General features: G+C 44.7%; 1 protein-coding gene and 1 long non-coding RNA gene across 3 annotated transcripts in view; one reads left to right on the forward strand and one right to left on the reverse strand.

The window, feature by feature from the left end:
- Positions 1–12,127, reverse strand: part of Il34 (interleukin 34) — a 68,008-nt gene that overhangs the window by 25,142 nt on the left and 30,739 nt on the right. The gene's annotated exons all lie outside the window — the stretch shown is intronic.
- LOC116070181 overlaps positions 1–12,127 on the forward strand; it is a 27,585-nt gene that overhangs the window by 11,090 nt on the left and 4,368 nt on the right. The window contains exon 3 of the long non-coding RNA XR_004110303.1: positions 3,410–3,567. This is a non-coding gene — a long non-coding RNA (uncharacterized LOC116070181). The remainder of the gene's footprint in view (positions 1–3,409; positions 3,568–12,127) is intronic.

Below are 12,127 nucleotides of genomic sequence, written 5' to 3' on the forward strand. Positions count from 1 at the left end.
GCTGTCCTGGAACTCACTCTGTAGACCAGGCTGGCCTCGAACTCAGAAATCTGCCTGCCTTTGCCTCTGCCTCCCAAGTGCTGGGATTAAAGACTTGCGCCACCACCACCCGGCCTCCTTTCCCTTTTCTTATTCCTGTTTGTCTTTGGCCAGTTGGATTGTTTGCTGGTTTGGGTTAAATAGAGTCTTGCCATCTAAACCAGGTTGGCCTCAGGCTCATGATCCTCCCTCCTCAGCCTCCCAGTGCTAGATTCCCTGCATGCACCGCTTCTCCTGGCATTAGGTCTCCTTTATAGGTTACCCGGCCTCCAGTATTTTTTATGCTGATGAAAAATGGGCCAGGAGAAGGCCATTCTGTGCGAGTGTTTTTCTCTCCTAAGTAACACAGAATCATGTGGTTGCTGGAGACTGAACTATAAGAAACTGCCAGGTTATTTTCTAAAGTGTCTGTTCTCTTTTGTATTCAGGTTTCTGTTATCATGAAGCTAATGAGAATTCCTTCTAGTAGGTTCCTGCCCTGCTGATGTAAGTCTAGAAGTCTCCATACTTTCCTTCTACTACAGGGTCTTCCGGGTTCTCTTGAACAAGTTCTCATCCAGTGGCAAATCCATATCTTTCACTCTTTCTTAAAAGTCCTTTGGTAAAGAGCTTGTGGTGCATGCACAAGGCCATGGGTTTGATCCCTAGCTCTGCATAAATGGAGCATGGTAGTGCATACCTAATAATCCCAGCACTTGGGAAGTGGAGGCAGAAGGACCAGGAATTTAGGGTTATCCTAGGTTACATATAGTTTCAGGCCAGCCTGGACTACATGAAACCCTACCTCAGAAAATAACTTAACGATGACCCAATAGTTAAGAGAACTTGCTATTCTTGCAAGGGCCAGGTTCAGTTCCTAGTACCTATGTGGTAGCTTAACAACTGTCAGGTCTAGTTTCAGGGGATTCAGTTCTAGCCTTTGCAGGCATTAGGCAAGCAGGCAGTGCGCACACAAATATGCAAGCACTCATACAAATAGAAATACATTTTTTTTCATTAAAAGCCAGGGCTGGTGAGATGGCTCAGTGGTTAAGAACACTGACTGATCTTCCAGAAGTCCTGAGCTCAATTCCCAGCAACCATATGTAATAGAATCCAGTGCCCTCTTCTGAAGTTTGTCTGAAGACAGCAGACAGTGTACTCACATACATTAAATAAATAAATGGGTTTTTTTTCCTAAAGTTTTAAAGCCAGGTGTGGGGTAGGTGTTTTAGAGAACTCCAGGTCCTTGTGCTCACAGAGAGGCCTTAAGGAAATCAGACTGTCTCCTCAACAAACGGTATAGTTATCCGTTTTCCACTTGGAAAGCTGGGAACAGAGGTAGCTAGTAGCCTGGTGATCTGTAGAGCCAGCCACACAAGCATCTCCCAGACTTTTCTCCCCAGATCTTTATCTTTATCAGTCTATAGAACCCATCCTTATGGGAGACGGCACACATCCTTTACAATGGCCTGGGTGACCTCTGTGCTGTCTGTAGAACCACCTGTAGGCCACGCCTGACTCCCACGGACTCTTAATGTTTGTCTTAGTCATTCTCCCTGGACCCTTATCTTAAACATTGTTTCTGTGTCACCAGAACCCATCTTTATGGGTTTGTAAAGGGCCTCGATGTAATCATGTCTCAAGCGTTATTGTACACACAGGATTGAATGTGTACATTATCATGAGGAAATATTTCTCCAAAAATGTGCTATGCTTAAATATGCCTAAATAAGCTGCGGGGCGTCAGACTCTAGAAGTTTGAACCAACCCTGACTCGGGTTGAAGCAGATTTCCTTCTTGCCAGCCCAGGTGTTTGCAGAGACCTCCCCACAACACATACACCCGCCCACCACCAACACCCACCCAGCTCTACACAGGGTGTGTGCGCCTGTCATACTAATGCTAGGATAACACAAACGGAAGGATCCTGAGGCTTCCTAGCCAGGTGAGCTGGCCAAATGGATGAGCTCCAGATTCAGTAAGAGATCCTGTCTCAAAAAAAATGAGATGGAGTACAATTGAGGGAGGCACCTAGCTTTGATCTCTGGCTTTCTTAAGCATGTGCACACAAGACATCTGCACCTGCATACACACCCACGGATGCCCACTTACACACACACACACACACACACACACACACACATACACATTCATCACTCAGTGCTATAGGAAACTCTCTGAACTTCTGGTCTGAATGCTGCTTGGTTCTTGGTAGGCTACATAAAGAGACCCTATCTCAAAAAGCAAATCTAAGGTAAGCGATGCCTTGAATCCCAGCACTTAGGAAGGCAGAGGCAGGTATAATCTCTGTGAGTTCAAGTCAACCTTGGGCTACAGAGCAAGATCCAGAATAGCCAGGACTGTTACACAGAAAAACTGTGTCTTGAAAAACCAAATCAAACCAAAACCAAAAGAAAGTCTAATCTATAGCACGTGACCCATGTTCTGCTGCCTGAAGACCATGGTGCGGCTCCTCTGCAGTTTTCAATTACTGCTACTACTAGTGTGTGTGTGTGTGTGTGTGTGTGTGTGTGTGTGTATGTGTGTGTGTGTATGTGTGTGTGTGTGTGTGTATGTGGTGTGTCTGTGTATCTGTGTGTCTGTGTATGTGTGTATGTCTATTTGTGTGTCTCTCTGTATGTGTCTGTGTGCACGTGTATGTGCACATGCATGCCAACAAGGAGAGTGTGAAGATCAGAGGGCAGCTTTATGGGATCTGTTCTCTCCTTCCACCTTTAGATGGGTTCCAGGGATCAAACTCAAGTCTCCAGGATTGAGTTTGAGAGGCAAGTAGTCTCTACCCACTAAGCCATCTTGAGGGCTCTGCTCTCCACGTCTACCTGCCTGAGTCCAGAGCTAACCACAGCTCTGGCATTTGCTGTGTGACTTTGGCTGGAAGTCCCTGCTGTCTGCACTCACTGTTGATGCTCTCATCACCCAGGGAGAGTTGCTGAGTGGCCTCTTCTAACTCATTTTGTTTTCCAGTTGGGTTCTTTCCCACGAGGCAAGCTGAGGCAGCAGCAGATCATAGCTTTGCCAACCTGTCTGAGATGAGTGAAATACTGCTCTTTCAACCTAGATCTGGCTTTCCTCTGATATCTGATAGGATTCAGGCCCATAAGGTTTATTTCCAAGCAGCTGCTCCCCAGGCCTAGATTGACTGGGTTCTACGCTGCCGCTGACTTTATTCAGATATTCCCAGCCACTGGAGTGATTTCTTTCCTTTTAGACTGTGTAGCCCTTACTGGCCTAGAACTCTTATAAGTCAGACAGGCCTTGAAACCACAGAGCTCTGCCTGCCTTTGCCTCATAGGTGCTGGGTATTAACTGCACAGGCTACCATGCCACAGTTAATTTTTTATTATATTCTTTTATTACCCGTGTTAAGGAGGAGCATGTGCATGCCACAGTGCATGTGTGGAGTGGGGTGTCAATTATCTTCTTCCACCATGGAGATCCTGAGATTGAACTTAGACCAGCTGGCTTGCTGCTGAACACCTCTACCTACTGAGCCATCTCATCAGCCCCTGGAATGACTCTTATCAGGTAAGCCTCTGGGTCCAGGGACCAAAAGGAAGTAAAGAGATGTTAAAATACATTAGCACTGAGGTTGGGATGTTTTAAAATATATATATTATATATATAATATAATATTTTATATATACATATATATGTGTATATATACATATATATTATATATATAATATAATATTTTATATATACATATATATGTGTATATATACATATATATACATATATCTGTGTGTGTGTATACACACACACACACACATACACAAATACCTCTTTTAAAAAAAAGTTAACACTGGCTGAGTCTTTCCCATAGCATATCAGTTCCCAGGTCCCCTCAAGGCATTTGGCAAAACCATTGGAGATGGTTAGTGGCCATGACTGAAGGTGTGGGCATGACAGGACTCTAAGGAGCCTAAGTGAAGGATGTTCTAATGGTCTAGAAATGCAGTTTCCCTACAAGTCACTACAATCTAGCCCCGGATCTCAATATCACCAGCACCAGGAGACCAGCTACATCTTGGAAAAGAAAAGGTAAAAAATAACGAGGAAGATATTTTGGTGTATCCTTGCCGCTTGCTTTGGCTGGTTGGTGGGTGTTTGACTCTTTGTTTTATTTATCACGCGTGTGTCTCTCTGTATGTGTGCATCTAAGGGTGAGCATGTGCAGGCATATGGAGTGGTCAGAGGACAACTTTCAGGAACTGGTTCCGTCCCATCCTGCCACTGTGGATGGAAGTCAGGTGCCAGGCTTGCATGGAAAGCGTGTTTACCGACTGAGTGACCTTGACATCTGGTTTGGGGTTTTTGTGTAGCCCAGACTGGCCTAGACATTATGATCCCCCTACCTCAGCCTCCAAATGTTGGGACTATAGGTATGCACCATCCTACTCAGATAAATTCAGTGCTATTTACAACAAGATCCAGGATCCATGGAACACTATCTAAACTGGCCATGGCACATGAGCCATGTTGTGAGGAAATTGTCTAAGTAATTACATGATGTAGAGGATCAGGGTGCCACCAGTCACAGGAGATAAATGGAGACAGTTCATTAAAAGTTGGTGGTAGAGAAGGCTGAAGATCTCAGGAGCAGTCCTGAAAAGTCTACCTTGGACATGACCCCTGCAGAAAACATTAGTGAAGCATCTACTACTTCCTGAGACCATTCCAGAAAGATACATGCAGGCCATGGGGAAGTAGAATTATAAGTAAATAGGAAGACAGCATCATGGGAAGTGGTATGTAGGGATTGTTAAGGAACTGTAGGGAAGTGGGGATAGGGAGGCAAGAAAGTGTCCTCAGAGATCCCAACGATACCAGCTCAGAACCACCATCTCCACCTGCCTCTGCCATCCTGGGATCACGCCTTTAATCCCAGCATTCACTGGGATCACGCCTTTAATCCCAGCATTCAGGAGGCGGAGCCAGGCAGATCTCCGGGAATGCAAGGCCAGCCTGGTCTATGTCCAGAGTTCTAGGCAGATGGGGCTACACAGTGAGGCCTTTTCTTAAAAACAAACAAACAATGACAGAAAGAGAATCCACCACCACAACAAAAAACACTCTTCCCCTACCCCCACAAAACAAAAAAACAAAACAACAACAACAACAAAAAACAAACAAACAAACAAAGGAGAGATGACCAGAACTAGAGTACCTGTCCTGTGAGCATATAAGTGCCTGAGTCTGGATCCCAGCACTCACGTGAAAAGCTGGGTGGCGTGCACCTGAAATCCCAGTGTGGGAAAATAGAGGCAGGAGGAGCCCAGAGGGCTCAAGAGCCAGTCAGTTCAGCCAAATCAGTGAGTTCCAGGTTCACTGAGAGCCTCATGCTCAAGAAATAAGGTGAGAGGCAGAAGAGAAAGACGCTCAGCTTTAACCCCTGGCCTCAGGAGTACACCCAGCATGTACACACGCACATGTGCATATACCACACACACACACACACACATGCACACGCACACATGCATGCACACACACGAGCACAAAGTGGAAAGCAAGAGGAAGACAACTGGCTTTGACCTGTGGCCTCTATAGGCATGTGAACACATGTACATAGGCATCTTCACTTACACATGCACATGTACACATGAACACATGCACACATAAAAAACTAAAAGTAAAACTGAAAAACAAATATGCATTTGTTGCTATATTTGTTTTATAGAGGGCATGCCCATGCTGGTTAATCTTGTCAACTTCCTGGGTTTAGCATCACCATGGAAACAGATCACATCGGTGAAGGGCTTTCCTAGGTTAGGCTAGTGGAGGTGAGAAGACCCGCCCTACACATGAGTGGCTCTATCCAGAAGTCTTGGATCCTCCACTGAATAAAAAGGGGAGAGGGATTTGAACAGCACCATCCACCTCTCTGTGTCCAGACTGAGGATACAACAGGACCAGTCACCTCATGCTCTGGCCGCCATGGCTTCCCCATCTGTACCACTGAACTGCAAGACAAAATAAACCTTTCTTTCTGTCATAGCAACAAGTAATGTAACTGACTTAATACAGTTCCTCAAACAGAAAGTAACCCACATACTACCCTGGAAGACAGGACATATAAAGGGTGCTGTAACAAGCCGGGCAGTGGTGGCGCACGCCTTTGATCCCAGCACTTGTGAGGCAGAGGCAGGCGGATTTCTGAGTTCGAGGACAGCCTGGTCTACAGAGTGAGTTCCAGGACAGCCAGGGCTACACAGAGAAACCCTGTCTCAGAAAAACCAAAAGGAAAAAAAAAAAAAAAAAGGTGCTGTAACGATCCCATGGTCTACTACACAACGATCAAAAGGAACAAGCTTCCAACTCAAGCTACAGGACGAGTGAAGCTCAAAAGCATCTGAAAAAGAAGCCAGATGTAAAAGATCACATAGTCTGTAATTGCTTTTACTGGAATGTAAGAATAGGTTTTTTAAGCTTATCTATAGTCATAGATACCAACTGTAGTTACCCAGGATGGGCAGTGCTGGTTGGAGCTGGTTAGAAAGGGGCACAAGAGAACTTTGTGGGACATTAAGAATGTTCACTGTCTTGCCTGGAGTGGATAACGTCACATAATTGTCAGGTTACCATTACCAGAAAGCAGTGAACCCCACCTCCAGCTCTGGGGAGAGGGCGTAGAGACACAGAGACTACCATACTCCAATGGAGAGTTCACACACAAGTACCAGAAGCTGCTGCGGCCACAGGAAGCTGCAGAAAGAACGGAGCCCTTATTGACACTTTGGTTGAGAATCTCTTGCCTCCAGACCTGTGGGAGAACACAGCTGCGTTGCTATAATAAGCTGTCTAGTTCACAGTATGTGTTACAGTACCACGCTAGCAAATTGAACGTGTAAGTTCTACAGGCTTTATTTTAAGTAAGCTATACTTCTGAACTTAAAAATAAACACAAGCTCATTGGAAACAGCGAGCTGCTGAGGCCTCCCCCTGGCTGGCGTGCTCTCCAGTCTGACAGAACAGCTTTTGGGGTGTATAGTCCAGAAATTTGAAAGTAGCCCTATCTGTGTGCTGCCAAGCCTGACCTGGCCCATTTCCTCATACTCACTAACCATGTAAAACTACATGTGAGCTGGAGAGCTGACTCACCAGTTAAGAGTATTCATTGCTCTTGCGATGAATGATGCAGGTTGGATTCCTAGAACCCACGTGATGGCTTGAAACCTTGATGCCCTCTTCTGGCCTTGGTGGGCACCAAGCGGGCATACGGCACACTTACATACATGCAGGCAGGGTAGCCATATGAATAAAATAATAAAATAAATAAATCTTTTTTTGTTTTGTTTTGTTTTGTTTTTGAGACAGGGTTTCTCTGTGTAGCCCTGGCTGTCCTGGAACTCACTCTGTAGACCAGGCTGGCCTCGAACTCAGAAATCTGCCTGTCTCTACCTCCCAAGTGCTGGGATTAAAGGCCTGTGCCACCGCTGCCCGGCTTCAATAAATAAATCTTAAAAACGTTTTACAAAGGGCTGGCGAGATGGCTCAGCGGTTAAGAGCACTGACTGCTCTTCTGAAGGTCCTGAGTTCAAATCCCAGCAACCACATGGTGGCTCACAACCATCTATAATGAGATCTGACGCCCTCTTCTGGTGTGCCTGAAGACAGCTACCATGTACTTATGTATAATAATAAATAAATCTTTGGGCCGGAGCGAGCAGGGACTGAGGAGCAGAGTTGACCAGAGTGAGTGAGTGGGGCTGACCAGAGTGAGGAGGGAGCAGGGTTGACCGGAGCAAGCAGAGGTCTTAAAATTCAATTCCCAATAAACAAATGAGGGCTCACAACCATCTGTACAGCTACAGTGTACTCACATGCATAAAATAAATAAATCTTTTTAAAAAATGTTTTACAAATATGTCCTTAGCTAGCATGCCTGCTGCACCTCCTCAGATGTAAGTGTCACCTGGTACACTCAGAGCTCTGCCTAAGAGACCCACTTCATGGATGTTCAAAAGCAGCCCAAGCCCCTTTGCATGGGGCTGCTGCCCCCAGAACCAAATATCACAGAGAAGCCTTGCTTAGGAGCTGGGAGGTTTCTGTTTGCTCATAGATTCATGTTCTAGAATGATCTTCAACCCCATTCCTTTGCTTTCTGCAGCTCAGGCAGTCACAAAAGGAAAAACTCAACATTGTAATGTATATACTTTTATTGTATGTATATGAGTGTTCTTTTTCTTTTTTTTTCTTTTCTTTTTTTTCTTTTTTTTTTTCTTTTCTTTCTTTTTTTTTTTTTTCCGAGACAGGGTTTCTCTGTGTAGCCCTGGCTGTCCTGGAACTCACTCCATAGACCAGGCTGGCCTCGAACTCAGAAATCTGCATGTCTCTGCCTCCCAAGTGCTGGGATTAAAGGCATGTGCCACCACTGCCCAGCTGTGTATGAGTGTTCAGTCTGCATGCTGAACAGCGGAGCAAGACACCCAGCCTTAATTAAACCTCTGGCCTCAGAAATATACACAAGCATGTGCACCTGCACACACACATATACCACACACACACAATACATGTCAAGTAGAAAGCAAGAGGAAAATGCTTTGACCTGTGGCCCCTATAGGCATGTGTACACACGTGCATAAGCACTTCCTTCTACACGTGCATGAACACATGCACACATAAAAAACTAAAAGTCAGGGCTGGAGAGATGGCTCATCAATTAAGAGCACTGATTGCTCTTCCAATGGACCTAAGTTCAATTCCCAGCAACCACATGGTGGCTCACATCCATCTATAATGGGATTCAATGTCCTCTTCTGGTGTGTCTAAAGACAGCTACAGTGTACTCATATAAATAAAATAAATATATCATATATGATTTTAATACACACACACATATATATGTCAAATTGGAAAGAGTAAACAAAATATTCATGCATGTATATATACCCACCTGTACCACCATGTCCTCCATGCCTACCTATGGAGACCAGAAAAGGGCCTCAAATTCCCTGGAACTAGAGTTACAAACAATTGTGAACCACACGTGGATGCTAGAAACACAACTCAAGTCCTCTGGAAGAGCAACAAGCACTTTCTTTTTTTTTTTTTTTCTGAGACAGGGTTTCTCTATGTAGCCCTGGCTATCCTGGAATTCACTCTGTAGAACAGGCTGGCCTCGAACTCAGAAATCTGCCTGCCTCTGCCTCCCAAGTGCTGGGATTAAAGGCGTGCACCACCACCGCCCGGCGCAACAAGCACTCTTAAGTATTGAGCTATTCCCCCCAGCCCTTAAGAGATTAATTCTGATTTTTCATTTATGTGAATGTCTGTGTGTGGGGATACCTGCAGAAACCAAAAGAGGGCATCAGAATCCTAAAATTAGGGTTACGGGCAGTTGTGACTCACCATATGTAGGTGCTGGGAACTGAACTCTGGGCCTCTGGAAGAACTAAACGTTCTCTAAACCATGGAGGCATCAATACAGGCCTGGGAATAATCTTCTTAAATGCTTTTCTTTGGCTTTATAATGAAAACCTTCGACCCTGAGAACTGGCTTATCACCTGTCTCAGCACACTTTGCACATGTCTATATGAGGGTAGAGTCAGCCAAAGTCAGAGGACATTGAAGGCATAGATCAACATAGCCCAAACCGCTACTGGGTATGCTAGCCACACAAAGTCTCCTTGCCTCATTTGTTGGCAGCCTTCCACATACTGGGGGAATTTCCATGCATGAACTCTAACCTCGATGCATTCCACAACTAAGCCTGAGGGAGGAGTTTACAACCTTCTAGTTCTGATGAGGAAATGGAGGGAGGGAAAACTAATATGTCTTAGTCGGGGGCAGTGCAGTGATTTCACCTCAAACCGTTTCTTCGTTCTGATCTTGGGACAGGGTCTTGCTGTGTAGCTGGACTGCCTTCAAACTCTCAGACCTCTGCTTTGTCATTTCTTGGGATTACAGGCACATGTTATCGTACCTTAGTAAAACACTGTCCTTTTTGAAGATTTAAAATTTTTAAAAGTATGTGTGCTTGTGTGTGTGTGTGAGTATAGGTGCCTGCAGGCTCTAGAAGAGGGATTCCCTGGAGCTGTAGTTGTGTGGTTGTGAATTTGCGGGTGCTGAGAACCTAACTCAGGTCCTCTGCAGGAGAAATTTGCATTCTTGACCTCTGGGCCATCTCTCCAGCCCCTACCCTGCTGTCTTAACTCCTGGGACGTCCAGCTGAGTGAAAGTCACATGTTGAGATGTGACCAAGGACCCAAAGGCTTTTCTTTGTTTACAAGTCAGATCCTTTAGCCATTTTCCCACATTTTTGTTCTTCCTGAGACAATTACAGCAATGACTCTCAAACTGAGAACAGACCAGAGACTCCAAGCCTGTTGGGACATCCTCCAAAGCATAAACAGAACATAGTGTACAGGATGCAGGCTCTTGGGCTATACTTTCCGGGTTTTAATATGACACTTAACAAAAACAAGATGCTGAGCTAGAAATGGCTGAGCTGAGAATCAATCAGGCAGAGGTTCCTAAGCTGGGAAATTCCAGTTCTCCCTGTCCATTCTTCATTCCAGGAAGGACCAAGAGCTGGGATACCTAGGAGGGATCAAACTGGTAGCTGCTTCTTTCAGGGCAGGGGATTTTGTGTGCAGTTACCAACTGTGCAGATGCCTGCAGAGCAGTCCACAGTGATTGTTGACTCAATCAAAAGAGCGTCTCCAGATGGGTAGCGCAGGACACTAAAGGACAGAAAGGGATTTATTCCAAGAGTAACAAGGATGCCTTGATATTAAGAAACTTTGTCAAGCTGGGCAGCGGTGGCACATGCCTTTAATCCCAGCACTTGGGAGGCAGAGGCAGGTGGATTTCTGAGTTTGAGGCCAGCCTTGTTTACAGAGTGAGTTCCAGGACAGCCAGGGCTATACAGAGAAACCCTGTCTCGAAAAACCAAAAAGAAAAAAAAGAAAAAAAAGAAACCTTGTCATGTAACACAGTAATAGGCCTTAACATATTTGTAGGTATGGAGCAAGCGCTCTACAAAACCCAGCATCCTTTCCTGATAGAAGTGGGGATTAATAGGTAATCCATGGTTTTAGATTTTTGTTTTTCATTATTTTAAATTATATGTACAAGTGTGGATATGTGCAGATGCATGCAGTACCCAAGAAGGCCAGGAGGGGGTGTCAAGATTCCCCTGGAGTTACAGACATTTGTGAATTGTCCAATGTGGACTCTGGGAACCAAATCCAAATCCCGGCAAGAGAGTCATACACTTGATGGTTACTTCCTTAACAGGATGAAATGTATCCATCTAAAAAAAAAAAAAAAAGGCTAGAATCTGACTTAGTTTACAACTGTTAGAATTTTCACTTAAGACAGGAACAGCACAGCCCAGGCAGGCCAACGCAGTCACACAGGCAAAACAAAAATGTAAGAATAGGAGGAAGTAAAATTACTCCCACTGTAGATAGTTTAACTATCAGTCTATAACATCCAAGATCATCACAAATACAGTGAGAATTCAGGTGAAAATATCTACATAAGCAAAAGGCCAGCTGGCACAGCACAGGCCAGACACACAGCCTGAGCCAGTCCCCAGAGCCTACCGTGGAAGCAGAGAATTGTCGACTCTATCCTTTTTCTCTCCCCTATTTGATGTTAGGGGGTTGAAAGGGTGGAAGAAAAAACCCACAAAGTAACCAAAAGTCTGGCTACAATATGTATAATTAAATACTAGATTCTAACACTTAGGAGAAAAATAAATAGGCCAGACTAGCCTGAAAGAACTCAAGAAAATATCTAATAAAATATCTATCTTAAATATTATAAACCTTTAAGCCAGGTGTGGCAGGGCACACCTTTAATCCCGGAACTCAGAAGATATATGCAGATATCTGAGTTCGAGACCAACCTGGTCTACAAAGTGAGTCTAGGACAGCCAGGGTTCCGTTACATAGAGAAACCCTGTCTAAAGAAACCAAAAAAAAAAAAAAAAATTTTTTTTTGTAAACTTCAGTAGATAAAAAAAAAAAAGGAACATGCTGGATGTGCGTGATATATGCCTTTAATTCCAGAGTTGAGGAGGCTGAGGCAGGTGATTGCTAATGAGTTTGAACCAATCCAGACAACATAGTGAGGTCC

This window comes from Mastomys coucha, unplaced genomic scaffold (genome assembly GCF_008632895.1).
Source record: "Mastomys coucha isolate ucsf_1 unplaced genomic scaffold, UCSF_Mcou_1 pScaffold22, whole genome shotgun sequence".
Lineage (NCBI taxonomy): Eukaryota > Metazoa > Chordata > Mammalia > Rodentia > Muridae > Mastomys > Mastomys coucha.